This window comes from Pseudonaja textilis, chromosome 11 (genome assembly GCF_049901715.1).
Source record: "Pseudonaja textilis isolate UNSWEBS1 chromosome 11, rPseTex1.2, whole genome shotgun sequence".
Classification (NCBI taxonomy): domain Eukaryota; kingdom Metazoa; phylum Chordata; class Lepidosauria; order Squamata; family Elapidae; genus Pseudonaja; species Pseudonaja textilis.
The window spans coordinates 20,697,745-20,725,696 of NC_142000.1; the positions used below are offsets into that span (position 1 = coordinate 20,697,745).

Consider the following 27,952-nt stretch of genomic DNA (forward strand, 5'->3'; position numbering starts at 1 on the left):
TTTCGTGAGTACTTACATGTATGGTATTCAGCTTTGTTCGGTATTTTCCCACGTCATTATAGTTGTGCTTTTAAAGTTGTAGCAACGTTTCAGCAGAATCTCATCTGCCATCATCAGGCTTCTGTATTGTGTTCGTCTGTGAGTCAGACTTTTACTGACTTAAACTGAAACAACTGTAAAAGTCTGACTCACAGACGAACACAATACAGAAGCCTGATGATGGCAGATTATTACCTGGTGTTATTCCCATGGTATGGCTGGGTCTGCATAATAATATTCTAATATCCATGTCAGTCTTCTTATATTACCTAAATGTATTCTTTTCATTGTGACTATCCTGGAAATATTGTATGTGGGAAAGTAAGTACTGTAAATAAGTGATGCAGTTTGGTTCCTAAAAGTGAATATTTTAATTCAGATGGCGATTCCTCAAAATCAAGTACTATTTGATGTTTCGCAATCCATTCTTTTTTTTTTTTGCAGATCCTGAGGCTGCAAACAATCCGAAAACACCCATAAGAAATGATTCTCCTGGAGGTGATCCTAGGATCTGTTTACCTAGCTTTCCCGTCTCCTACAGTGAGCAGCAAGATGTACTTTCAAAGCTACCCTTCGCAGAATAGAAAAATCCCACCGCTATATATTATAATTGCTGCCAACAATCTTATCCTGTGTGCGTTACTGAAATTCCCCTCTTGAAATCACTGAAGAATGAATTGAAGTTGTGGGGGTGCGAATTAAGGCAGCAAATTTTACATTTCAATCGTGGGTCCGAAATAAAAAAATATTTCTTGACTTGTCTAGCTTATAGTTTACCGATAGTCCTCAAACTTACAAACATTTGTTTATTAAGCATTTGAAGCTACAAAAGTGACTTTCCACCGTTTTTCACACTTATGACCATGGCAGCATTCCCGTGGTCATGTAATCACAATTCAGACGCTTGGCAACTGCCATGTCCTTATGACAGTTGCAATGCCCCAGAGTCACCTGACCCTCTTTGGTGACCTTCTCCCAAGTGAAATCAATGGGGAAGCCAGGATCATTGAACAGCCCTATTAGTAACTTAACAACTGCAATGATTTGCTGAACAGCCATGGCAAGAAAAGTTGTAAAACAGGACAAGACTCATGTACCAAATATCTCACTTAGCAACAGACATGTTGGGCTAAATTGGGATTGTAAGTCGATGGCTTCCTGTATTGGGAAACCCCAAAGCGGAATCCTTGTCTTTTCCCCCCATTTTAATACAAATTAAAATGTGTATTAAAATTGATCTACTTGTTCAATGATAGAGGAACTTGTTACACCCCTGCTCCCGGTGTAATGCAACCCTTAAGGTGATAAGGAACCTTATTATGTCCTGGCATATGCATGTCTCGCAAAGTTGCTTGTGAGATAATAAATCCATAGATCTTTCTGGTATCACAATCTTGTTGTCGCTGAAGCTTTGGATGCAAACAGAGCCAGCTTTGATCTTGAGCATCTCTGCAGCCCTGGAAATTTTAGCTGGTCACTACTGTTGAGAGAACAAACCACCCTGCTAAATATTGGTACCTTTTGCTTGGGGATAAAAATTACCTTTTCCATTTGATACCATTACAACTTCAGCAAATGAAGTAACTGTCCTGAGTTACTATTCTCCTAAAAAGAAAAAGAAAATTAGCAGTCTCCGGGGCATCTCCTCAAACTGTGGTCTTTTTCAGGACTCTGTCGTTGTAAATCATCCTTGGCAGATGTTTATCCAGCCTCTTCTCTCTCTCCCTCCCATTCCCTCCACTCTTGAAAAACCTCCATGGTGAAATGTCTCATAGCTTCCCAGTTAGTTATGGATCCTCTAATCCAGGGGTCTTCAAACTTGGCAGCTTTACGACTTGTGGATTTCAACTCCCAGAATTCCTCCTCCAGTCATGTTAGCTCAGGAATTCTGGGAGTTGAAGTTCAAAGCCTAAACTGCCAAGTTTGAAGACCCTTGGATTAGATAGATAGATAGATAGATAGATAGATAGATAGATAGATAGATAGATATGGAGATAGAAGATAGATACTGTAGATCAGGAGTCTTCAAGACTTCTGGTCTTCAACTCCCAGAATTCTTCTTCCAGTCATGTTAGCTCAGAATTCTGGGAGTTGAAGTTCACAAGCCTTAAACTTGCCAAGTTTGAAGACCCTTGGATTAGATAGATAGATAGATAGATAGATAGATAGATAGATAGATAGATAGATAGGGAGATAGGGAGATAGAAGATAGATACAGTAGATCAGGAGTCTTCAAGACTTGTGGACTTCAACTCCCAGAATTCCTGAGCTAACATGACTGGAAGAGGAATTCTGGGAGTTGAAGTCCACAAGTCTTAAACTTGCCAAGTTTGAAGATCCATGCTCTAATCGCTTACATTTTAACCCTCATAACTGGACCTAGATTTTTAAAAGGGGAAAGAGAGATTTTTGGAAAAGAGGTTCATGGGCAAATATTATTAGCACACGCCTGCCCAATGCACAGGTTCTTCCCCTCACGCTGTCCCTGCGGTCCTGACAGAGGTGTCCCCTACAAGCAAAGATGGCGACACACCCACCCTGTCCAAAAAACAGAGCAGGCCAGATGTTTGCAAAAATGTTCTCTGGACGTCGAGCAGATCTACAGGCGTGCAAAAATCATGACGATGCCAGCATGATTTGCTTCGGCACCTCTCGGCATGCTGCTTTAAGTAGCCTCTCGGATGCTTCCAGCTCTTTCATCCCGTCTATTTGTCCAAACTTTCCCATCTCGCAGAGTTTTGATTCTTTAGGGTTTTTTTCTTTTTTGGTTTTGTTTTTTGTTTTGCCTCGAAAGGAAATGACTGTCCCTTATGGAAACTTTTCTGCAGAAGCCAATAAAAGCCGGCTGGGAGGGAGGTGGGAGGGGGGAGAGAGTGCTGCAGAGACAACTTTACAAAATGGTTCAAAGCCCCCCCCACTTCCCCTGGCATTCTGGGTTTTGGAGGATAGCAGAGGAGGGGGTGCTTATTTTTTTTTCTTTTTGCATGACACGATTGCAAGATTGCAAAGAAGGAAGGGGGTGAGGGGCAGTTGAATTTGCACAAAGCGGCTCGCAGACCTTGGATGTTAAAATATACACCGAAGAATGAAAGCTCCTCAGATTTTACAAAGAAGAGGAATGCCGAATGTCGCACCGTACCTAAAGGGATCTGAAATTAAACCATCTTGCTTGCAATTCTAAAAGCAAACATTCCAGAGACCGGCCAGACTTCAACCGTGTTGAGTATCCAGTCTGCATGCCTTCCTTACAGCCTGGAAAGATGTGGAAAATGGAAACTCGACCAACCATTCAACCTCTGGGCTAAGTTCAAGAATGGCATCTCTGAATCATGCAGGGTTCAGTTCTACAATGTTCAGGCTGACCTCCCCACACGTTGCACAAAGCCATGGTTGGCTTAACCATGATCGTCCATGGAGTTTTGGTACAAAATTTGGTCATGGCTAGAGGGAATGATGGGGTTAAAATTAGTCATATACCAGAGATGTTCTTACTAGGAATAATGGAAGAGAACTTTAATGAAGCTGATACCTATTTAATTATAATCACGTAATCACGGCAGCAAGAATGCTATTCGCCCAAAATTAGAAAGCAAATGAAATTCCAAGTGAAGATGCTATAACGGATAAGATTTTTTCCATGTGCTGAAATAGATAGGTTGACACTAGAATGGAAAGAACAAGATAAATCAGGATATTATAAAATATGGAACAAATTTTATTATTAGAGGGACATGAAAGGGTGTTCACAAAACTGAAATAAGAATTTAAGATGAAGTAGAAATGAGGCGAAAGATCTTATACCTGAGGTACAAGAATAAGAACTAAAATGGTACAAAGCTTAAATGTATACATACATACATACATACATACATACATACATACATACATACATAAATGTTTATATCTTTCAATCTTTTCAAACGTAAAATGTTTTGACTGAAAAGTATGTCAAAGAAGACCACCACGTTCAATATTTTTAATGTTTTTTTTCAATAAATTTTTTTGTAAAGAATAGCGTCTCTCAATCTCTGGGGTTCAGTTCTACATTTGTAAAGCTGAGCTCCCCACATGTTTCACAAAGCCATGGTTGGTTTAACCATGCAATGACCCAGGGCATGGCACAAAGGCAACACAGTCAAATAAGCAATAAGAATCCCTTTATTATCTCCAACTTTGCCCCCAATATCCAGGTTCCCTTCTGGCTGGAGAAAAACTCTCCCAGGAACAGCCTTTAACTGTAGAAAATTAAGTCCAAAACATGGTCAATACAAACGGTAGCTTAAAGTCCAAACAAGCCAAACTGAAGTAATTAGTTTGGCAAGGCGGGAGCAAGAATTTCAGACTTGAAGGTACAGCAAAACTCACATGGTTGGGAAGATGCCAGGAACACAGATAACCCATGACCGTACAAGATAAAGTCATGTTTGCTCCCAACAGCTTCCTGTGCGCAGCTTCCTCTTTTATACACTGTGTTCCCAGCTGCAGCTAATGAAGGGAATCAGGGCCTTTTCCTCCCACATAAGCCACGCAACTCATGTTGCTCTCTTCTCCATTCCTCCCTGCGTGCCCTTAGGATGAAGAGGGGATGGGCCTGTGTCTTCCTCTAAACTCCCTCTCCCTTGTTTTCCCTCTCCCCTGCTCTGCCCAGCCAGATTTTGCCCTTCCCCAGTTTCCTCCACAGCCAATGGAGCCATACTTCCACTCCCTGTTCGTCCTCCTCCTCCGAGTCAGATTCCGACGGGCATGACAAACCATGGTTTCCTGGTTCTGTACAATGCAGTAAACAATGAAGCCTGCTTTGACAAGCCAAAAGGGTTGGCTGCACCCCAAGATGCCAGACCAAGACTAAGCAAGCCATGGGGCTCCAGAGTGGTGTGTGATTGACCCATCTTTATACCGTTTCCAAGCTTTGGGATTGGATGAACCATCCAAGATTTATTGTTTTAAGTCATTCCTTAATCTGTTTTTTTTTTAATTCAAAGAAGCCTGCATAAGAGCAACTTCAGTTACTCTTTTCCTAACCTGCCAACTTTGAGAACAAATATATATCCCCCCCCCACCCATTAATGAAAGGAAGCAAAGTTATTCCCTGCTCATTTTATACAAATCTATTGTGGCATGTCCTGGAATCCAGTTTGCATTTTGGAAAGGCAGATCCTGTTATAGTGACTTCCTTCTGCTGATGGGCAAAAACCTGGGGATCTTTCAGTTGTGGTATGCAAAGCCAAACACAAACCAGTATTTTCCACCATGGTTGTAATTTTGGCCTGTAATTTTATCACTCAAATCTAAATCCACTTCAGAAACACCATAAACTAATTGTCACTGTATAAACTTAAACTTTGTGAGCGGTTTTGAAGAGTGATTTAATAAAAGGAAAATAAAAAACAAATGTGAGCTGCTTTGGGTTCTTTTGGCAGAACAGAAAATAGCCAAATATTCCTTACAGTGCTGTTCTCTTCTCTGTTTGATTGCAGATATCCAGCATTAAAACTCCGTAAAACCCAGAAGGATTCACTTATTTTTGAACACAGAGTTAGCTTATTCAACATTAAGCCACCATATGTTGATTGCTTCTTTCTTTCTTTCTTTCTTTCTTTCTTTCTTTCTTTCTTTCTTTCTTTCTTTCTTTCTTTCTTTCTTTCTTTCTTTCTTTCTTTCTTTCTTTCCTTCCTTCCTTCCTTCCTTCCTTCCTTTCTTTCTTTCCTTCCTTCCCTTCTTTCTCTTCTTTCTTTCTTTTTTTCTCACCCCCTTCCTTCCTTTGTTCTTTCTTTTCTTCCTCTCTTCCTTCCTTTCTTTCTACTTCTCTTCCTCCTTCTCTTTTTTCTCAACTTTCTTCCTCCCTCCCTTCTTTCTGAAACTTCCTTCCTTTCTTCCTTCTTCCTTCCTTCCTTCCTTCCTTTCTTGACACAACAATGTGTCAGTTCACATTTTCATGAACTGACACAGAGATCCCAATTTCTTAATGTCGGGCGAATATTTACCGCTCCACATTAACACTACAGATTGTTGTTGTGGTTACTCAGCTCTGCTTTCCGCTTGCAAAGCTTCCACCCTTCAAAGCCCATTCGAAGTTTACGTTAGACAATAATCTGAACAACTACCAGTTAGCCTGCTTCGCTTCATTCATATTAAGAAACAATATACAGAGGATATAGAGCGATTAGTTCTGTTTACGCTGAAGAAAAGGGGCTTGAATAGGCGGTAAAAGGACGAGCGCTGCAGAAACACCAGCCAGCTTCTGGTAATTCACTTATGAATGAAAATTGTTTTTATTATTTTTCTTTCTTTTTTTCTTTTCTTTTTTTTCTTTTTGCAAAACTTCTAAGCTCCAGCAAATCTAGGCATGTCAAACAATTGCCATTTTTTACTTACAGTCTGTTCAACAGTAAATAGCAAGAACAAAAGGCATGAGCAAACACTTTCTTACAGTGTTTTTTTTTTTTAGATCTACTCATAAAAATTGATATAAAGGGAAGCGGTTCAAACTTTCCCTAAGGATAAATATTGGATGGAGACCACGAACTGATCAACAACCACAGAGCAGATGAAATCAAAACCCTTCTCTTAGCCCAGTTTTCTCCTTTAACCTCCAGACATGATGGTCTGCTGCAGACTTCCATCCAGGGGTTAAGCAGCGATGAGTTTAGTTTTTCAACCAACGCTCTCGTCTCCTGTCCAGAGGCAGGTGCATCAGAGTGACAGTAGGTGGAGCTAAATGTAAGAGGCGGGGCCAAATATTCATTTCCTTCACTAACCCACAGCTGCCAGAAGATTGAGGGGTGGGTGGTCACCATAGGACCACCCGTAATAAAAATAGCTTTGGTCTCTTGCTGCTTCTCAAAAATCTCCCATCAGAAGCTAATTGTGAGCGCAAAAATAGAGATTTGCTGCATGTACGCCATTGTAAAAGTTTCAGTTAGAAAGTAGTAAAAAAAAATGTTTTAAAAAACAAACTTGGGTTACGTATGAAGGGGCTTCTTCGGTTCATCATTCAGAGGTCAAGAACAAGCAGCCATTCACAAATTTTGCATCTATTCGATCTCCAGCCTTCTTCGGGCTGTTAAAAACGGGAAACAGTGAAGCACCGGCAACATTTCAAGAAGAGCTCTCGTTTTTCTTCTTCTTACGGTTCTTCCACGCCAGGTTCTTACAACCCTTAGCACCCCTCATTCCTGGTTCACTGAAGTTGGGTTGGGCAGAAGATAACAGAAAAGCGGAGTTGGAAGGGACCCTGGGGGTCTTTTAGTCTAGCCCCCTATTTCCATTTCAGACAAAGAGCTGTCCAATCTCTGCTTCCAAACCTCCAGTGATGATTGTTCTCACTCTCAGGAAATGTCCCCTTAGTTCTAGGTTGCTCCTCTCCTTGATGAGTTCCCAACAGTTGCTTCTCGTCCTGCCTTCAGGTGCTTTGGAGAAATAGATTGACCCCCTTCTTCTTTATGGCAGACCCCCCCACCTTGGAAATTGAAACACTGTCATTCCTAACTGGATTGCATTTCCCTTCCCCCTGCCTTGCATCTCCAAGGTGGTGTTCTTAAATCAGCAGCTGAGAACCATCGGTTTGGTGCCTCCTTGTAGCAAGGAAGCACATACCAGGTGGTCTCTGTCAGGCCCCCCTGATTTATGCTCGTTCACTCTCTCTTGCGCTGCTTTTATTTAGTTAGCGAGAGTTTAGCAGTCCAAAGGTCATGGACCCCTGGAGTCACTAGTGTTTTTGCTGCTGAAAGGGAACAATGTCTTTATAAGGAAAAGGAGGAAACACAAGAAAGAGCTGGGAGAAGTTGAAGGAGACGTAGGCAGGGTGCTAACGCTCGTTTCCCCAAAGCAAGGGTGCCCCTCTCGGGTTCAGAAAATTGGTAACACTCTGCCCATCCTTATCTCTTGGGAACCGTAAACTGTTGTACTCTATGGTTGAGTCTGTTTTTAATGGCCATTTTTTTATGCCATCCAAGGACCGGCTTCAACCAGGCACTGTCTATGTCAAGAAGCGTTTCAACATCTTCTACCTTGTGTCAACCTTGAAAGCCATATTTTACTTGGAAACTTCAAGGCTGTCACATTTAGTGCCTGGGAATTTGGGAGGGGTGGATTTCTTAGTGAGTAGAAGATTAGACTCAGCAACGTTCTGTCTTAGAAGTCAAGGACAAGTTGCCCTTCACCGGGAGAGGAGGGTCTGGAGGAATGGCTCCAGTTGGGATGAAGTTTGATTGGGCCATGTGATGGACTTATGGGGGCAGGGGATGAATCTTTGAATTTCTCTTGGGGAAGCGATTCTCAGATTTGGGGTTTCCCAGATATGCCAATATGACTTCCCCAATAAATTCTTGCTTGTTTCTGGGTGCTGAATGAGTAAGGGGAGTTTCGTTGGAACGCTGACATTAACCTGAATCTTGACACCTTGATTTTCAGATCTCATCCCAGGGGACCAACCTCATCAGTCTATCAGATTCTGGGATCCAGGGAAACTGGCAGTTTGTGCAAGATAGCAAGTATATATGGAAACAAGGGAACCTTCTAAAACGGACCATATTTTTTAAAAATCCAAAAAGAGAGAGTTTGTGTTGGAAGACTGCAACTTACGTCTGACTTGCATCTGTAAAAAAGCTAATAATATTCTCTGCCAATGCTCAGAAGAGAAGAAGAAAGAAGATCTTTGAAGCAATTTACTCAAATATCCTTGTGTTATTTAATCTCCTAATCTCTTTTTGTCTGATTTTCTCTCCCAATCCTCTACTTTATTTTTCCCACATTATACTTTGTTGTTTTTAACTTAAGGAATTGGATATTGGGTTCAGGTAATACTTCAAAAGGTCCTGGAATTAGTTTGGCTAACATTTGACAAATAACTTATACTAGAAAATACACCACCACCACCACCCCCGTAAATCCTTACCTTTGGGCTTCCATCTCTTCTCACAGAGACCACTTGGTCTATTGTCCAGCCACAATGCCTTTGGTGTTTTTCTTTCCTTGCAGGATTAAATTAGAGGCTCCCTGATGGTGGCTGAGAAGCCAAGCTTTCTTTGGGTGACCTCAGCAGAATTATTTGTAGCTCAAATGACAGGCCAATGTGGCAATTAAGTCTATTTAGCAAGAAGAGGTGAAAGGTCAAATAGTCCAGCAAAACCATCCCTGATGCTTACCTGGGTCGCCAAGTCTGCCGATTTGCAAAAAAGAAAAGAAAAGGAAGGGGGGAAAAAGGACTTGGGATCTTTGGTTGAAAGGCGGTTTTTCAAGAGGCAACTGGACTTTCTGGTTTTTCTTTGAAGACATTTTGCTTCTCATCCAAGAAGCTTCTTCAGCTCTGACAAGATTGGTGGGGAATGGAAGCTTCTTGGATGAGAAGTGAAATGTCTTCAAAGAAAAACCAGAAAGTTCATCTGCCTCTTGAAAAAACGCCTTTGGGACAACCATGACCTGGAGGATGGAGAACCTCCATAGATGGTCAGGGGATGGTTTTACAATAACCTGACAGGGCCTGGTCAACAGATCTCTTCTGTGACAACCGGAAAAAGGTCTCTGAGATATGACCTTCCAACAGTTGGACATGATCTATTGGATTGATGGCATCTTAGAATATTGATTTATTATCATTTACATGGCTTGTTGGCTATTTCTGATGGACTTTTCTCCCAGAAGATCAGATGGAAGTAATTGTGACCAATAAATAAATAGGCTTTCCCTCGTGAATGTCCAAGAACAAACACACCGGTTATTTCACCCTAATTATTTGTCGGTCACACACATCAATTATTTTCAGTGATGTATCCATGAAGGATCACTAAATGATCTGTTATAAGTCAAGGACACTCTGTATTCTGGAGATGTCGCTGATTATGGTGCCCTTGAAAGGCTGTTAAAAGTAAAGACACCTACACGGGAGTTTGTTCAAGTCCTTGCTGTGAATTCTATCCGCACCCGTTTTCCCTGTTTCTCCTGGCCATGTTAAACTGCAAGGACTGGCTTGGATCAAACGATGGAGATTAAAAGAAAAATGCATTACACACAGTTCTGCCTTTTTCAATCCTCGGTAACTGAAACCAATTAATAACGGCTCTCGGCCTTGATGCTCCGCTGGGATTCATGTCAGTTTTCTTCATCGTCTAAGCTGGAACCTCCAGCAGCCATCTGATAAGTGGAATCTACCAGCAAAAGATTCCTGAGCCACCCGAGCTAATCAGATTGATCTCCCCAGGTTCAGGGAGTGGAGGTATTTTTTAAAAAAAAAAGAAAGAAAGAAAGAAAGAAAGAAGAAATTTATCAGAGTTTTCAGAGCAAAGATTCAAACCCCAGATCAGAAGGAGTGGCGAAGGGAGAAGGACGATAGAGAGACCAATACCAGATGCCGACTCAGATTTGCTGGGAAGTTGTTCTTAAATCAAATTTAAAGAGAGACCTGATGTCTGGGGTGGTAGCTTTGCTCTGTGAAATATATAACTTAAGATTTAAAACAACAGCAACAACTGGAAAATCCATGGCTCTATAACTGAAGTTTATACCTCTCCCCTCTCCCCAGAATTTGATTCATCACTTGTAAAAGTCTTCTGAACTGGTGGTCATCATTGCAACTATTCTTGGGTTGTGAACAAAAATTGACTTTGTCAGAGATATGGAGATCTCTTCCCTTTGTTCTAGGTGAATTTTCCATTTTTCCATTTTTCTACCAGTCGAGAGTTACAAAAATAAATAAATAAATAAATGGGGATCCTGCAGTGGAATGTTCGTGGAAAACATAGTTACTCTTTTTTTAAATAATAGTGGGAAGGGAATTAATTAATATAATGTTTCGGTGATGAGGAGTAACACACCAAAGGTGTCTTGCTCTTCTATGCAACAGATATGCATTGGTTTGTTTGTTTGGTTTTTTACAAAAAAGGGTAGGGTAAGGGTAGGGAAAGGTAGGTTAGGAGAGGGGGAGAGGGGAGGAGGAGAGGGAGAGAGGAAGAGAGGAGAGGAGGAGGAAAGGAGAGGGGAAGGAGGAAGAGGAGAGAGAGAGAAAGAGAAGAGAGGAGAGAGAGAAGAGAAGAAGAGAAGAGAGAGAGAGAGAAGAGAGAGAAGAGAAGAGAAGAGGAAGAGGAGAGAGAGAGAGGAGAGAAGGAGAGGAGAGGAGAGGAGAGGAGAGGAGAGGAGGAGAAGAAGAGAAGAGAGAGGAGGAGAGGAGGAGGAGGAGAGAGAGGGAGGAGAAGGGGAAAGGAGAGGAGAGGAAGAAGAGAAGAGAAGAGAAGAGAAGAGAAGAGAAGAGAAGAGAAGAGAAGAGAAGAGAAGAGAAGAGAAGAGAAGAGAAAACTGACCCAGAGGGAAGGCAACAGCACATTAGCAGCCTTCTCTTGCTTAGACACAAACTCTTGGATGGCTTGGTGTGGAGACCACAGATCTAAATTTAAATCTTCATTGACTTGAGTTTCTTTTCTCTCTTTTCAAAATAGGGATGGGAACCATTCCATTTCATATTGTTTCAGCAAACGCGGAGAATTTTGCCTCAGGAAAAAGTATCAGGGAAAAAGCCAATTGTGCTGTTTCCTTTCAAATTGCAAACGGAGCCAAATCCCAGCCAGATTGGAGGTGTCCAGCAATCCTGTTGCATAAGGGAGGAAGCGGACGAAGACGTTGCTTGGATCCTGTTCTTAATTCAGTCCAAATGCTCAACCTTCCAAAGTTCCAGATTCCCAAACTGAAGGAAACATGAAGGAGAAGGGAGGCGGGGGAGAAAAATGCAAGAAATCTTCAAACATCTTCTGAGAATTGGGTATCATTTCAGATCAACTCTTTGGAGATCTTGGCCAGGAGTTGAACCAAGTGTGGTCACAGGAAGTGAAGCAATAAGATGGATGGGCTACTGTTTTGGTGGTATTAAAACCATTTTATGATTTTAAAAAACTGTCCTGCACAGGACTGAATCCTCTCTTAGTAAGACCAATTTTATTTGAGTTATGGGAAGCCACCATTGAAAACTCCGGCTGATGGCTTAACACCTACTACAGACTTATCTGATTAAGCTTTATGGAACACACCATACGTCAGCAACCTCTAGCTTAGCAAAACGAGTCATCTTAGTCTAATACTCCTAAGATTAATCAGCAAAACCTCTTTGCTCTTGACCTCTTCATATCTAGGCTATCTCTTCTTCCTAGAAGTTGCTAGTTCTGTATCTTTTTCAGTCACATGTCCAAAACTTGCTCAGGCAGACCGGAACATATCTGGCCCAAAGATATTTGCGCTGGTGAAGTAAAGCTGGTGAGAATCTGCTTGTCAATTTCCAAGCTATAGGAATCAAAACAGTGAGTCCAAGATCCAACTATCAGCAGAACTATGACTTGGAGTGGTCCTTAATAGACATGAACGTCCTTTAATTCACACCAGATTACAAGCTGTGCCCTAAAGAACATTCTAAGTAGATGTTGTCTTACCTTATTAGATCAACCATGTTTGTTTTGGCTTAGCTTGCTGAATGAAGCTTTTCATCATGATTTGTAGTCCATGACGGATGTCTTAACGTGTAAACAATGGCGATTTCCTCAAAAATCATATCTAGGAAAATGGGATGAGTGATCCAGATTGCAAAACCCTCTTTTTTTTTTTCTGCAATGCTCTGAGGCTCACCTTAGCCCAACATTTCCATTTTTTTCAACTCGTGGAAGAAAAAACAATCTTTTTCTACCATGTTGTTGGAGATGGAGTTGCTGCACTGTAGCCTTGTCGCTTGTATCCTAATGATTTTTATTGGCTGTTTCCTGGTATGATTTGGTGGTTTATTGTACCCTCTGACTATCATTAAGTGTTGCACTTGATGATTCTTTACTCTTGATGAATATATTTTCTTTTATGTACACTGAGAGCATTTGCCTGAAGAGCATCCGGAAACTCCAGTTGGTGCAAAATACAGCGGCCCACATGGTTTTGTGCAGAGGAGGGTCACCTCTCCTGCAAGAGCTGCATTTGTTGCCGATTTGCTTCTGGGTGCAATTCAAGGTGTGCTGGTTGTCACCTTTAAAGCCCTTCATGGCTTGGGACCAGGTTATCCAAGGGAATGTCTCTGGCCGGTCACATCTACCCAACCCATTAGAGAAGGGAGGCAAGGAACGCTGTGGGTCCCATCCCCGAGGGACATATACCCTGAGGGACATATACCAGAAGAATGGCCTTCTCTGTGGTGGCTCCCTCTCTCTGGAACCTCATTCCCCCAGAGATTAGAACGGCCCCCACTCTAATACTCTTCCGGAAGGTGCTAAAGACCTGGTTCTGCCAGTGGGCCTGGGGAACCCAGAACAGGATGGAGCCCATCAAATGGCTACTGTGATCTGCTGTTGTCAGGGCGGGGCAGATTTTGTTCTATTGTATCTTATTAATTTATTTGATCCTCTTAGTTTTTATTGTTTTTTATTTTTATTTTTTTGTTTTAAATATGGTTTTACATTGTGTAAGCTGCCTCGAGTCGCCATGGGCGAATAGGCGGCAATATACATTAAATAAATAAATAGGCACCAAGACAAATTCCTTGTGTGTGTCCAATCACACTTGGCCAATAAAGAATTCTATTCTATTCTCTTTCGAGGTCAGCTGCCGAAATCACATGCTGTGGGGCCTTTGGTGGCCCTGAGCTGCTTCAAGGCCATCCCACTGGACACCCAAAGCACAGGAGGAAGTTGTGGCCGCCTGGCTGAAGGCATTGTGAGGCCCTGAGTCACTGCTCTCGCTAGTTGGCAATGAGTTTATGAAACAGCCATTTCCTTTTCGAGCTGACCTTTGGTTTCCTCTGGAACCTGGGACTGACCTGCCCTAAAGCAAGCACTCTGCTCAGGGAAGCCCCTCACCCAAGTCACTCCTCTTCCCATACACTGTAGAAGTCTTTGGGGAGGAAGGACATCACTGGGGCTGAGCCAAAAGGAAGAGTTGTGGAAGTTGAAGGAAGGTCAAGAAGCAACTAGAGAGAGTCACACGGGAGAGTAATTTGAGGTGGATTAAAGCAAAAAGAGCTATAAAATGTTTAGGAAATTGGGGCTGGGCCCTATCCTCTCACAAAGCCACAATTGCTTTAACCATGATAGATTGGATAAATCTTAAGTGCCTGGGTTCATATATCACACGAAACCATAAAACAGAGGCTGCCAACTACAAGGACTAGATCTGACCAACGGAAAACAAGCCAAAAACCAGATACTTTATGATCCTAACCATTATATTTAACATACTTGTTTGCCTTCCTAACTCATGGAATCATATGACTAACTAAAAATATTCTACTTTTTAAAAATTTCTCCTTAGTGATGTCACCATAGATGTGACATCTGATTGGCTGTGGCTTTTGTGAGATCAACACGTCCATTAAAATCCATGATCTCTAATCCCTTGGAATTCCTCCTTTGGAAAATAGGAATCCTAGCCAGAAAATAGCGATCCTAATTGATAATATTTTGATAGCAGATAGTGGAGGAGAGCAGACAGTGGCTCCTACAGAATATTGTGTGAATATGTAATATTGTGTGAATATTGTAGAATATGTGTGGCCACAACCTTGTGTGACCTAAAATATCTATTGGCCATACCTATTCTAAGCAACCCAGAAAGTTGTGTGGCCTAGAACAGATCTCAGAATTCCTGATGAATATATTTTACATCATTTTTGATTATGATTGTTGTTGCGTTATTGATTATGACTTGGATCTACGCTATTGTATTGAATGCAGCAGGATTTAGATCTTTGTGACACAGCAAATGTTGTGAAACCTATTGTGGTGGGACTGTAAATCAAAGTTGCATCCATGTTAGAGTTGAGAAACGTTTCTTGGGTGTTCTAGGGCTAGCAACAGCTCTTTGTTACACATCTCATATCTAATAAATCAGACCAAGAATCCTTGACCTACTTTGGCATTGGTCTTCTGGATCGAACCTAAAATTCCAGCCATTTCAGCTTAATTTTATCCTTGGTTGTCAAAAGTTCAAATGCTAGTCAAATTCTGACTTCCTCCTCCTTCTCTTTATTTTTCCCCTTGAGGTGGTGTTCTGACCCAACCGGGTCCCCAGAGAGCAAACGCAGACAAAGCCAGCAGCCCCCACCTTTTAAGGTTTAATCACAATTCTGTTAAAAGGCTGCTTTCCAACAATTAGCTCTGACAAGAAAGACCCTTGCCAAGTTGTTTGTCAAGGCTGCCAAAAACCCCGAGATAAGAACTAATTTTCAAGATTCTCCAAACACGAACTAAGATGTCCACCTGTTGAGTTTCAGAGCTTCTTTGCTGTCTGCAAAGAACGCTTTTCCAAACCTGGCTTTTATCCTCTTGGGGGGGGGGGGGCTATTACCTTGCATCCTTACTCCCGAGTCACCCGTGCTGCTCCAGCTGTTTTTTTTCTACGAATCATCCTGCGCTCACCCACACTTGGCACAGGCTCCTCGGGAACCTCCTTGTTGCTGCTGCCAGCCCCCACAATCCCTGAAGGCAGCAGTCCACTCCTTGATGGTCCTGGCCCCTCATCAGAGTCATCGCTCTCCTCAGCCATCTGCACCTGCTGCCAGCTAACCACAACAGACAGATAGCCTTCATTTGTCTGCATCATTCTCATAAGGCTTTTTAACTGCTTTCGGATTTTTTAAAAAATTGTGATGTCAACATTCGTGACCGCATTTCCTTTCTGAAGACATGGGGGGACGAGCCATGTAAATCAATGTATCAGGACATTCTCAAGCAAAACAAATATATGATGCAATCAATGTTGCCTAATATCGCCAGATTCCTGATATTGGAGTGAAGACATCATGATGTCATCGTGGGACATACTTGTAGTTCCTACCAGATGTTTGCTGTTCCTGAAAAATTTCCTCAGGATTTAAGGAGAGCTGAGGAGGATGCAGACAGGCTGTTCATAACCCCCTTTGGTCATGTGGTAATGATAATTAGCACAAGAACTTCATCCAGCTGACCCAACTTGGCCCCAAAGTTCTTCTTGGAAAAGCAAAACCTGAGAGGAATTGCTTTCCCACAGATAGAAGGATGTGGCCTAAAAGTTTGCCTTATAAACTCTGGACACATAATTAATATTTTTTTAGAACAAAACAAAATAAGTAGGTAGATTGGTTTTGCCTATATAACAGGCGCCTGCTGCCTTCTCAGGCGGATGGAAGAACCATCCATAGTCTGTCTGTCTCTCTTCCCACCCTTCTCTCTCTCTCTCACACACACACACACAAAACACAAAATTTGAATTTTTAGAAAAGGCAAGGATTTGGAGAACTTGCTGCTTTGCTGTGAGATTGGCCTTGTCAAAAGTCTCTTATATCTGGAAAAACTTTTCTTTTTTTTTTGATCCAGCGGGGAAGCTGATCCCAAATGACCTGTCCATTTGTTCAAGAGATCCGGACTGATTTGGCTGTTTGTGTTTGGAGAGGGAGTGGGGAGGGAAGGGTGCATGCAGGGAATATGCAGCCTATAAGATTTCTTGATTCTCATTTGTCACAGTGGAATAAGAATGGGAGACCAGTAATGGTGTGTGTGTGTTTGTGTGCGTGTGAGAGAGAGACAGAGACAGAGAGAGAGATAGATAGATAGATAGATAGATAGATAGATAGATAGATAGATAGATAGATAGATAGATAGATAGATGATAGATAGATAGATAGATAGATAGATAGATAGATAGATAGATAGATAGATAGATAGATAGATAGATAGATAGATAGATAGATAGATGATAAATAGATAGATAGATAGATAGATAGATAGATAGATAGATAGATAGATAGATAGATAGATAGATAGATAGATAGATAGATAGATAGATAGATAGGAAAACAAGCTGGGAGAGACAGATAGATGATAAATAGATAGATAGATAGATAGATAGATAGATAGATAGATAGATAGATAGATAGATAGATAGATAGATAGATAGATAGATAGATAGATAGATAGATAGATAGATAGGATGGATGATAGAAGGGACAGATAATGGATAGAAAGACAGAAAGACAGAGAGAGAGAGAGAGAGAGGGAGGGAGGGGGAGGGAGGGAGGAAGAGAGACAATAGCTTGTCTTCCGTCTTAAGCGCCACCCCTCTTCTTTCTGGTCTTTTGCAAGAGAAAGATCTTTGGCCAGATTAACTGATTCATCCTGAGGTTGTGTGCCAGGAGGAGGGGAACAGAAAGCCCACAAGAGTGGAAAATTCCCCCTCCCCCTCCCTGCCAGTGACCTTATCAAGCGGAGATCCCGAGCTCTTTGCAGGCCCTTGAAGAACTGCAGAAGGGAGAGGCCGGGCCTGGAATTCGGCCTGGCGTTGCCCCCAGAGCAGGAGTTGAGGCGCCCAGTGGTGGGATGATGGAAAGCTTGCTCACTTTGCTCGCCCTGAAGGGTCACCCCCCCCCCCCAAAACGCCCTCCTGTCCTTTAAGGCTGGGGGTGGGGGTGGGGGGCTTTCCTGGCTCAGCTACGGCACCCATCTACATGCCCAAATTTGCTTCCATTGCCCTCACTGTTCCCACCCCCACCATCAGGGCAGCTTCATCAAGGAAGAGGGGGTCCACCTATTCTCCAAAGCCCCAGAAGGCAGGAGAAAAAGCCACGGATGGAAACTCATCCAGGAGAGATTCAACCTGGAAATAAGGAGGAATTTCCTGACAGGGAGAACAATTAACCCAGGGAACAGAAGTTGCCTCCAGAAGTTGCAACTCCAACACTGGAGGCTTTTAAAAACAGACTGGACAACCCTTTATCCAGAATGGTATAGGGTTTCCTGCTTGAGCAAGGGGCTGGACTAGAAGACCTCCAAGGTCCCTTCCAGCAGAACTCTGTTATTTTGTTATCCTGTTATTCTGTTCTAAGGGTAGAATACCTACAGGTCTACATCTTGACTGTCTCAACCATCATTCGTATGAATCACGATCATGAATAACAATAAATCAGTGTTAACCTTTTATGCCTCACTCTTCCAGCCTTAACCAAGTTCCATTTAGGAGTAGCGCTTAAATCAAGACCTAGCGGGGAAATTTTGATGGATCAAATTTGTACATTTGGCCATCTCACTTTTAAGCAACCCTGGTGGACCGTTTACGAGTAAAAAAAACCAGAAATGCCTGTTATGCTATCCATCCCTGGCAACCAAAGTGTTATCAGAAACAAAAGAAGGCCATTTCAATAATAATAATAATAATAATAATAATAATAATAATAATAATGGGGGGTGGAGGAGGAGACCAAGAAGAAGGAGAAGGAGAAGGAGAAGGAGAAGGAGAAGGAGAGGAGAGGAGAAGGAGAAGGAGAAGGAGAAGGAGAAGGAGAAGAAGAGGAAGAGGAAGAGGAAGAGAAGAAGAGGAAGAGGAAGAGGAAGAAAGAAAGAAGAAGAAAGAAGAAGAAGAAGAAGAAGAAGAAGAAGAAGAAGAAGAAGAAGAAGAAGAAGAAGAAGAAGAAGGGGATGATTTAGGAAGACCATTTCTGCAATGTCTTCTGGGCCCAGGAAAAGAAAAAAGAGAAAAGAGAAACCCTGTATTCTTAGCAGGCAGAGTAGAAGTGTCGGTCGTTCATGTGGGAGCATGTGTGTGTGTGTGTGTGTGTGTGTTGCGTGCAATGTCAGTGCAGTCTGGCCCCTGTGTGGTCTGGGGAGGGGGTTGCGTGTGTGGTCTCCCTTCAGCCCTGCTCATCTGTCCAGAGGCTGCTAACTGCCTGCTGAATGATCACAATTGTTTACTTTAGCTCTGTCTGCACCAGAAGAGTTCGCATCGCTGTCGTCCACCAGCTGGGCTGACTCAGGACCCAAAGTAGGACAGGGAAGGCAAGAGAGAGAGGAGGGAGGGAGGGGGAGGCTCTCTCTGTGTGTGCGTGCCTGTGTGTGTCTGCCCGTCCTTGCGTATGCATGTGTGTGTGTGTGTGTGTGAGTGTGAGAGAGAGAGAGAGAGCCAAACAAACAGAGATCCAGGAGTTGCTAAAGCCCAAGGAGGATGGCTAGATCCTACCAACCAGGCTACGTTGACCCATAAATCAAGGGCCAACAGTTTATAGGCATTTTGTCTTCCATCATTCTTCCACTCCCCCCACTTCTCTCTCTCTCTTTCTCTCTCTCTCTCTCTCTCTCTCTCTCTCTCTCTCTCTCTCTCTCTCTCTCTGGCAGCCACTCGCTCCAGCAGAGGCGGCCCATAAATTTCCAGTGCTGAGTGCTGGCAGAGAGAGTTTTCGTGTTCCTGACAGTGGCAATAAAAATATGCAGATGGATCCAGGCAAGGGAGGGGAAGGGGAGGGGAAAGGTGCATCTGGGGATCATCTTGTTCTACGGGTGGGCAAGTCGGTGGCAGGAACACGGCGCATCTGGGAAGGCGTGCAGGGTGCACGAGACCCGGGGAGCGGGGTGGGGTAGGCTTGGTCTGGTGATAACGGGCATGCCCATCTGGGTAACCTATCGAACCCGGGGTCCTTAGCCTATCCCCATGCAAACTGGCGATGGGGGGTGGGTACCCCATTGAGCTTCTCGTGGTCTGTTTTTGTGCCTTGGTGACCATTTTTTAACGACAAGTATTTTGAGGCTCCGCCTGGGTCTCCTTTCACGGTACTGACAAGCTCAACTCTTCTAGTCCAGTGGCCACCAAGCAGTGGGCCAGGGACCATTGGTGGTCCGTGAGAAAATTTTGGTGGCCCACAGAGAAATGTTCCCCCCCCACACACAAAGAAATGCTTTGGGAAATAAGTTTAGCCCAGGATGCTCAATAATTAACAGAATAAAATAATACTCAACCATTGTCAAGAAATCTCATAAGAAATAGAGTTGATTCAATGTAAAAAAAAAGAGGCTTAAAAACATACTCCTGGTCACAAGAGCTAAAATCATTAAAAAGTGTATAATTCAGTTTGAATTTTGGAGAGCCTGATGGGCCAGATAAAATACGACAGCCCGGTGACTCCTTCCTTGATCTCAGTTCAATATCCTGGAACAACTTAAAGACTAGCAGATCTACTGTGGTTCCCCCAATGGCTTCAATCCTTGAAATTAATAGTAGAAAGAAATTCCTTCCAAAAGGAAGGGAGGGAGGGAGGGAGGGAGGGAGGGAGGAAGGAAGGAAGGAAGGAAGGAAGGAAGGAAGGAAGGAAGGAAGGAAGGAAGGAGGAAGGGAGGGAGGGAGGGAGGGAGGAAAGAAGGAAGGAAGGAAGGAAGGAAGGAGCGAAGGAACGAAGGAACGAAGGAAGGAACGAAGGAAGGAGGAAGGGAGGGAGGGAGGGAAGAAAGAAGGAAGGAAGAAGGAAGGAGGGAGGAAGGGAGAGAGAGAGGAAGGAAGGAGGAAGAAAGAAAGGAAGAGAGGGAGGAGACAGGAAGGGAGGGAGGGAGAAAAGAGGAAAGAAAGAAAGGAGGAGGAAGGAAGGAAGGAAGGAAGGAAGGAAGGAAGGAAGGAAGGAAGGAAGGAAGGAAGGAAGGAAGGAAGGGAAAAAAATCTTCAATTAACCAAACACTCATTTTGGGGCAACTCTTGGCCACTGAGTAACATTCAGAAGCAACGAAAAACCCAAAATTGCAATCCACCCCTTGAAAATTAGACAGCCTTGAGCACCCATCCCGAGGAAGGGACAAGTTTCTTTGCAGATGACTTCTAAGTCACCAGTGTAACGTTTTGACTCCCCACCCCCCACCCCCAGGGTAAGTAAATCTCTGAAATTTGGTAAGCAGGACCAACGTCGGAGCCTCCTAGCTAGGGCATTATGTCAGTCCCAAGGTTATCTAATTTGCCTGCAGAAAAGGAAATAGACTCGGAGGACCCAGGTCTCTTTGCAAATTGGGGCAATGCTCTCGCGGGCGCCAGCCTCCATACCTCGAAATAAAGCCTTCTGACCCTTAAAATTAACCTCTGACGGCCGAGGTCGACCCGGGTTAAAAGTACACCACAGCCCTGGCTTGTTCATGGCGGGGTGGGTGGGGAGCGGGGTTCATCTCACAACAAAAAGGAACACGCTTGAGATGTTCAGGGTTTTTCCCTTGTTTTAATTTTAATTTTGTTTCCATTTTCGTCCCTACTCTCCCACCGCCCAATGTCTGTCTCAGATCTGTGCAATCTGGCTCGGTCGAAATGAAAAACTAAATTCTGGATGAATGAAAACTAAGCATCAAACCAGAATTTTGGCAGGGCTAAGGAGCAGGGGTGATATTTCCCACGTTTATTTGATTTGCGTTGGCCTTAGAATTCCTTTTTTTTTTTTTCTTAAATCAGTTTTGGGATACTGAAAGCAACCAACGAGCCCCTGAGCCAGTCCAGAGTGTTTTCCTTTCCAGGATTCCCTGCCTTTCTAAGATCAAAAGAGTTTTATTTCACTTCATCCCCTAAACCAGGGGTCCCCAAACTTGGCAACTTTAAGACGTGTGGACTTCAACTTCAGCTATACTGGCTGGAGAATTCTGGGAGTTGAAGTCCACACGTCTTAAAGTTGCCAAGTTTGGAGACCTCTGCCCTAAACCATTAAAAAAAAAAACACACCTCTGCATGGATGCAGCTCCTCCTCTTAAAAATTAACTCAGGGACAATGGAGAGGATTCTCCAAACTCTTTTCCAGCATAATATAATGTGGGATAGGTAAAACTCCAGCCCCGTAACTCTTAATCTGAGCAAGGAACTGAGGGTAGAAATCATTTCACAATGAAGCAAAGGAAAGATTGATGTCTAAATGTTAAATCTCAATTAAACCAGTGAACTGTTTCTGACCTGAGTCATTATATACAAATGTCAGTAACTGTTTTTTTTTAAAAAAAAGAGAAATGCAACTGATGAACAATAGCTGTTAAGATGCCGCCTGTGAATCTGTGGTCCAGCTTTCATAAGATGGAGTTTGGAATTTTCTCTTCCTGCTCTATTTCCTTCCTTCTCTCCTTCCTTCCTTCCTTCCTCCCTCCTTTCTTTCTTTCTTCCTCCCTCCCTCCTTTCTCTGTCCCTCCCTCCTATCCTTTATTCCCTTCCCCTTCCTTCCTTCCTTTTTTCCTTCCTTCCTTCTTTTCCTTCTTCCTTCCTTCCTTCTTTTCCTTCTTCCTCCCCCCTCCCTCCCCCCTTCCTTCCTTCCTTCCTTCCTTCCTCCCTCCCTCCCTCCCTCCCTTCCTCCTTTCTTTCTTTCTTTCTTTCTTTCTTTCTTTCTTTCTTTCTTTCTTTCTTTCTTTCTTTCTTTCTTTCTCTCCTCCCTCCCTCCCTTCTCTGTTCCTCCCTCCTCTCCTTCATTCCCTTCCCCTTCCTTCCTTCCTTTTTCCTTCTTCCTTCCTTCCTTCTTTTCTTTCTTCCTCCCTCCCCCTCTTCCTTCCTTCCTTCCTTCCTTCCTTCCTTCCTTCCTTCCTTCCTTCCTTCCTTCCTTCCTTCCTTCCTTCATCACAAATGAGGGTGGTTTAAAAACTTCTCTTTGACTTTTCCCAATGACTCCAAAGGAGCTTTCTCTACCATCACCCCCTCCCCCAAGCCCCCCACCTGATAGCATTTCCTTTCCAAAGGACCTGTCTGGCCCCCTCCCTGCCATTCCCAGGTTCCGGGTTTCTCTTTGAGCCCATTTACGAAGCGATCCCTCCGCGCCATAACATTGCCTCTTTTCTTACGAGTTGCATTGAAATCTGAGGTCAATAATGGGAGTAAAGAGCCATAAGGCAGTTCATAAAGAGAGACATTATCCAGAAATTCTAGTTCATAATACATTATGCATAACAGGAATTTGCACTGCACGGGGAGGGCCAGGGGGCAGTTTAAAAGAAAGGGGGCTATTTTGGCTCCTGCATAGAATACCGCCTCAGTGTTCGGCTCCTGCAACAATAAATATTGGCCTGAACCTCGGCTTTGAGTTCCCTTGCAGTCAGTCAATCGGCCTCTCCGCCAGCATTCAGTCAAACCATCCATAGAACATTTTCAAGCTCATAACTGAGCGGATTTGAAACGATTACCTCGATTCCTATGCAGCGGATGTAGAATTAGCAAAATCCTTCCAATCCAAACCAAGCTCAGTTGTATTTTAACAAACCAGTGGAATTATCTGGATCCGGGTTGGCTTGGGGGAAAAAGCAAAACAAAATCAATGGATGGAAACTAATCAAGAAGAAAACCAGCTTACAGCTAAAGAGGCATCCTGACAGTGAGAACAATTAATCCGTGGAACGACCTGCCACCAGAAGTTGTGGTGCTCCAACGCTGGAGGTTTTTAAGAAGAGCCCGGACAGCCACTTGTCCAGAATGGCTAGGGTTTGCTTTTAGAACAGAGGGTTGGACTAGAAGACCTCCAAGGTCCCTTCCATCTGTTATTCTTTTCTGAAAAGAGGTTGAAAACAACCATCGGGCCATTTCATCGCCAGGCTTTGCTAAATTAATACCCACATGCCAATCTTCATGAATGTATTGTTTCTTTTATTTTTATTTTATTTTTCTTATATGTACCCATTTCATGTATTCATAACTATGTATACACTTATACTTATTATCTTGTAAACAATTGACAAATAAAATAAAATAAAATAAAATAAAATGTATATATAAAGATGATCAGGTGATCCTGAAGAGGAACATTCAGATTCGCAAGAATCTATTACTATAATCTTATAATAAAGATAGCATTATTTTGGGCATCTTTGATTGGCTAGCCTGGTCTGCTTTGCTGGGTTAACCATCTACTGAATGGGCTATAATTGAGCTTCACATTCTGACCATAATCTAGTGGAAAAAAACCCACACTCTTTTTGACTGGTCCTTTCATCACATTTCACCATGACCAATTCAGTAATCAACTACCGGCTGTCTTGCATCACAATAGCCAGTGGTCTCCAAAATTGGGCAACTTTAAGACTTGTGGATTTCTGGCTGGGGAATTCTGAAAGTTGAACCCTGCAGTCAGCAATGGACTCCTGGATAAGTCATCCTTCACTTGGTTCTTGCATTGTCATGCTAAGTCATCAGCTGCTGGTTGGTTGGTTGGTTTTTGTAAGACTTCATCTAGAAAAACCAACCTGGTGGATCAGAATTATTATCCACCTGAGCCTGACCCATAGAGATACAGGCAATTCCTGAATCTATGCCCCCAAACCAACAGGAGGACAGAGAACAGGAACATGATTGTGGGATCTTTGGTGCCCTCTGAGCTTGATTGATTTCTTGCAAACGTTTCATTACCCAACCAGTGCAAGTGCACTGATGATGTTCCCTAGCTGGGTGATAAACCGTCTGCAAGAAAACCACCAAGTTCAGAGAGCGCCAAGGACTCCACAGTCCTCCTCCTCCCCTCATACCCCTTTTCCTTCTAGCACTGATGATATTACCTAGCTGGGTCATGAAACATCTGTAAGAAAACGACCAAGCTCAGAGAACACTAAGGACCCCACAGTTCAACCCTGAGCTACAAAAATTATCTTCTATTGGCAAAGTGATTGTCCGATTTGCAACCCCCACACTGGAGCAACAGTCTGTGTGAAGCAGACTCCAGGTTCTGTGGGGTTCCCAGGTAGCAGTGGCTGGCCCAGAACATGGTGGGGGCGGGGGGAGACACTTTCTCTTTAGCATAGCAGCCATGGCAGTAGGGGTCAACCCAGGTGGATTCAGAAGTGACAAAGTAGCCTTCAGGACAAGACGTTTCCTTCTGGTGCTTTGAGAACTCTCTCTGATTGGTTTAATGGTGCAACTATAATAATAGATCACATAAAGTTGTCCTTGTTCCATGCCTCCAGGCTGGTTCCCAACCAAACCGAAACCAGATGTTTACGATGACTTCATGTACCCAGCGTCTCACCCCTGAGGGCTGAAACTCTTCAGTCTAAGCTACTCAAATGGGGAAAATGGATACCTTAAAAAGGAAGGTATATATATATATATATATATATATATATCTTCAAAACTACTCCATGAAGTAAATGAGGGAATGAGAGGCCCGTTTTGTGCTTTACGCTAAGCTGTGATTTGCTTAAACTGCATCCATTCTCCATCACCATCCAGTCAGAGCTGAAGAAGCTTCTTGGATGAGAAGCAAAACGTCTTCAAAAGAAAAACCAGAAAGTCCAGTTGCCTCTTGAAAAAAAAAAGCACCTTTGGAATAAATATCAGTTCATTCGGAACTGAGATCAAAGTTCCTCAAACTTAGTTTCAATTAATGTGAAATTCGATTAATGTCTATGGAGATTCCCCGTCGTCCAGGTCCTGGTTGTACCAATGGTGCTTTTTTCAGGAGGCAACTGGACTTTATTTCTTTTTCCTTGAAGAAGTTTCGCTTCTCATCCAAGAAGCTTCTTCAGCTCTGACTGGATGAAGGCGAATAGAAGGATTCATCTAGAGCTGTAGAAGCTTCTTGGATGAGAAGCGAAACGTCTTCCAAAGGAAAACAAGAAAGTCCAGTTGCCCCCTGAAAAAAGCGCCATTGGTACAACCAGGACCTGGATGACGGGGAATCTCCGTAGACATTTGCTTAAACTGCAGTTTGTTGAATTAACTCCTTCGCAGAGCATGAAGCTGAGCCATCAACCATGGCTTATCAACTTTTATGGCCAGATTCACCCAACATGCTACATCAACCTCACCCTAATCATTTTTATAGCTTAGGACCATGTCTCAAACCCAGTCACGTCCTGGTCATCAATCTATCTTCATCAGTCAAGATGTAGCACACAATCCATTATACTAACACTAGAGAGTTTTCTGAGGGAATTCAGGCATACCTTATTTTATTGGGCTTCGCTTTAGCCTGCTTTGCAAAGATTGTGTGGCTGTTGTTTTAACAAGGCCCACCACTGCCTGTTTAAGAAAAAAAAAAAAAAGATTACGACTCACTCAAAGCTCAGGTGACAATTAGCTTTTTTTTAACCATCAAAACTTGCTAGTCTTTCTTTAACTGAGATAACGTGCATGTTTTAGACATAACGCTACTGCACACTTAATAGACTGCAGTATATATGATAAACAAAGCTTTTTTATGCCTTGGAAAACTGAAAAATGCATGTGACTTGCTCTATAGCGATATTCATTTTATGGCATTCGTCTCTGATTTAATAATGCCTGTATTTTTGTGCCAATAAGGGGCATCCATTTGAACCCTAAAGAAAGTTTGGGTTAATATACATTCATATTCACCCTTTTAAAAAATTGAATTTATCTTCACTACATTGTCTTTGCTTTGGAAAATGTGAATTTCTGTTTCAGATCCGTTTCTTTACAGGGATAAATACAGAAAGCCAACTTTAAAATAAATGGCCAAATCTTTCCCTTTAGAGATTACATTCCCATCTCACTTTAGTTTCTTGTCTAGAATTTCATCCTACATTTTTTTTTGAAAGGAGATGAGGGAAATCTGTGCCAATTTCATTGACACTCGGAGCATTTAAGTTGCTTGTATGGATATTATATCTATTTTTTTCAACCGTACAGGATAGTTTAGTTTATGCCCTTCTTACGGCCTCAATCTATTAACCTTTATGGATACATTGCTAAACCAGGGGATTATTGATAATCCAATTATACTAAACAGGGCAGGTTATAAAAGGAGGTTAAGAGGGAGTCATTCTGAGGTTGAAGATTGAATTACATAGGCAGGTTTCAGGACCCATTTGGGTGTTGGGAGTTAAGAAACAGCATATTAAATTATGAACCAACATATGTAGGTCTTGGAGTTTTCCATGAATCTCTCCCCTGACTTCCATCTTTCCTATAAAGTAGGGGAGGGAATTTGCAGGTAGAAAATCTAGATCAAGTAGAGAAGCAATTTAGAACTAAGGAGAAATTTCCCAACAGTGAGAACAATTAATCAGTGGAACCACTTGCCTCCAGAAGTTGTAAACGCTCCAACACTGGAAGTTTTTAAGAAGAGATTGGATAACCATTTGTCTGAAATGGTATAGGATTTCCTGCTTGTGCAGGGGGTTGGACTAGAAGACCTCCAAGGCCCCTTCCAATTCTGTTATTCTATTCTATTCCAGATCAGGGTAAGGAGGAGGAGAAATCACCGTAATCAATTTGGAAGGAATTGAAAAGAAAAATCGAAGCGGGTGAAGAATGCTATGTATTTTCTTTACCTGGAGGTAAAATGAATGGTGAATGGAGACCCTTGAATAGGGGCAGGGGGGGGCAAAGGAATGCAAGGATTATGGCAGCCATCTGGACATTTTTTGAGCATACCCCGATGATGCATCAGAGAACCAAGATGCTCACAGTGGAATATCCATTTTTACCTTTGCAACAATCCTGTTTAGGAATGATAACCAGCCCAGGGTTAACGGGCTGGATTTATTTATTATTAAATTATTAATTAAAAATAATTAATAATAACAATTCATTAAACTTGTGTGCTGTGCTATTAAATGCACAGCTGTGTAATTACAATGTTCTCTCTCAGGTCTCATCGATGGATGGGATTCAATTGTCTCATTAAATCAGGTTGAACTCAACTTCTTCTTTCCTCCTCCTCCTCTTCTCCTTCTCCTTCTTCTCCTTCCTCCTCCTCCTCCTCTTCTTTTCCTTCTCCCTTCTTCCTCCTCCTCCTCCTCCTCTTCTTCTCTTTCTCCCTCCTCCTCCTCCTCCTCCTCCTCCTCCTCCTCCTCCTCCTCCTCCTCCTCCTCCTCTTCTCCTTCTCCTTCTTCTCCTTCCTCCTCCTCCTCTTTTCTTTTCCTTCTCCTCTCTTCCTCCTCCTCATTCTTCCTCCTCCTCTTCTTTTCCTTCTCCTTCTCCTTCCTCCTCCTCCTCCTCCTCCTCCTTCTTCCTCCTCCTCCTCCTCTTCTTCTCTTTCTCCTTCTTCTTCCTCCTTCTCCTCCTCCTTTCCCCTGAGAAACAGCCCCTCCTTCACCCTCCTGTCCTCTCTACTCCTTTCAATTTCTGCAGAAAGAGAACGGAGAGAAAGCCAGTCCGTGATGAATGATTTTTCCTGCCGGCTGCAAGATGCCAGGTGCCCCACAACGCCAAGCTGGCAACCGAGACTTTCTCGCGCTGTTTGTGCACTTATATGGTGAGAATATGCCCACCA

General features: G+C 42.9%; 1 long non-coding RNA gene across 1 annotated transcript; it reads right to left on the bottom strand.

Annotated features, from left to right (window-relative positions):
- Positions 1-1,596: 1,596 nt before the first annotated feature.
- LOC148124861 (uncharacterized) lies at positions 1,597-27,381 on the bottom strand. The gene is made up of 3 exons (XR_015744916.1): positions 27,314-27,381; positions 25,659-25,734; positions 1,597-1,644 (listed from the first exon to the last, which is right to left on the bottom strand). It is a non-coding gene; the product is annotated as an uncharacterized LOC148124861 (long non-coding RNA).
- Between the last annotated feature and the right edge of the window lie 571 nt (positions 27,382-27,952).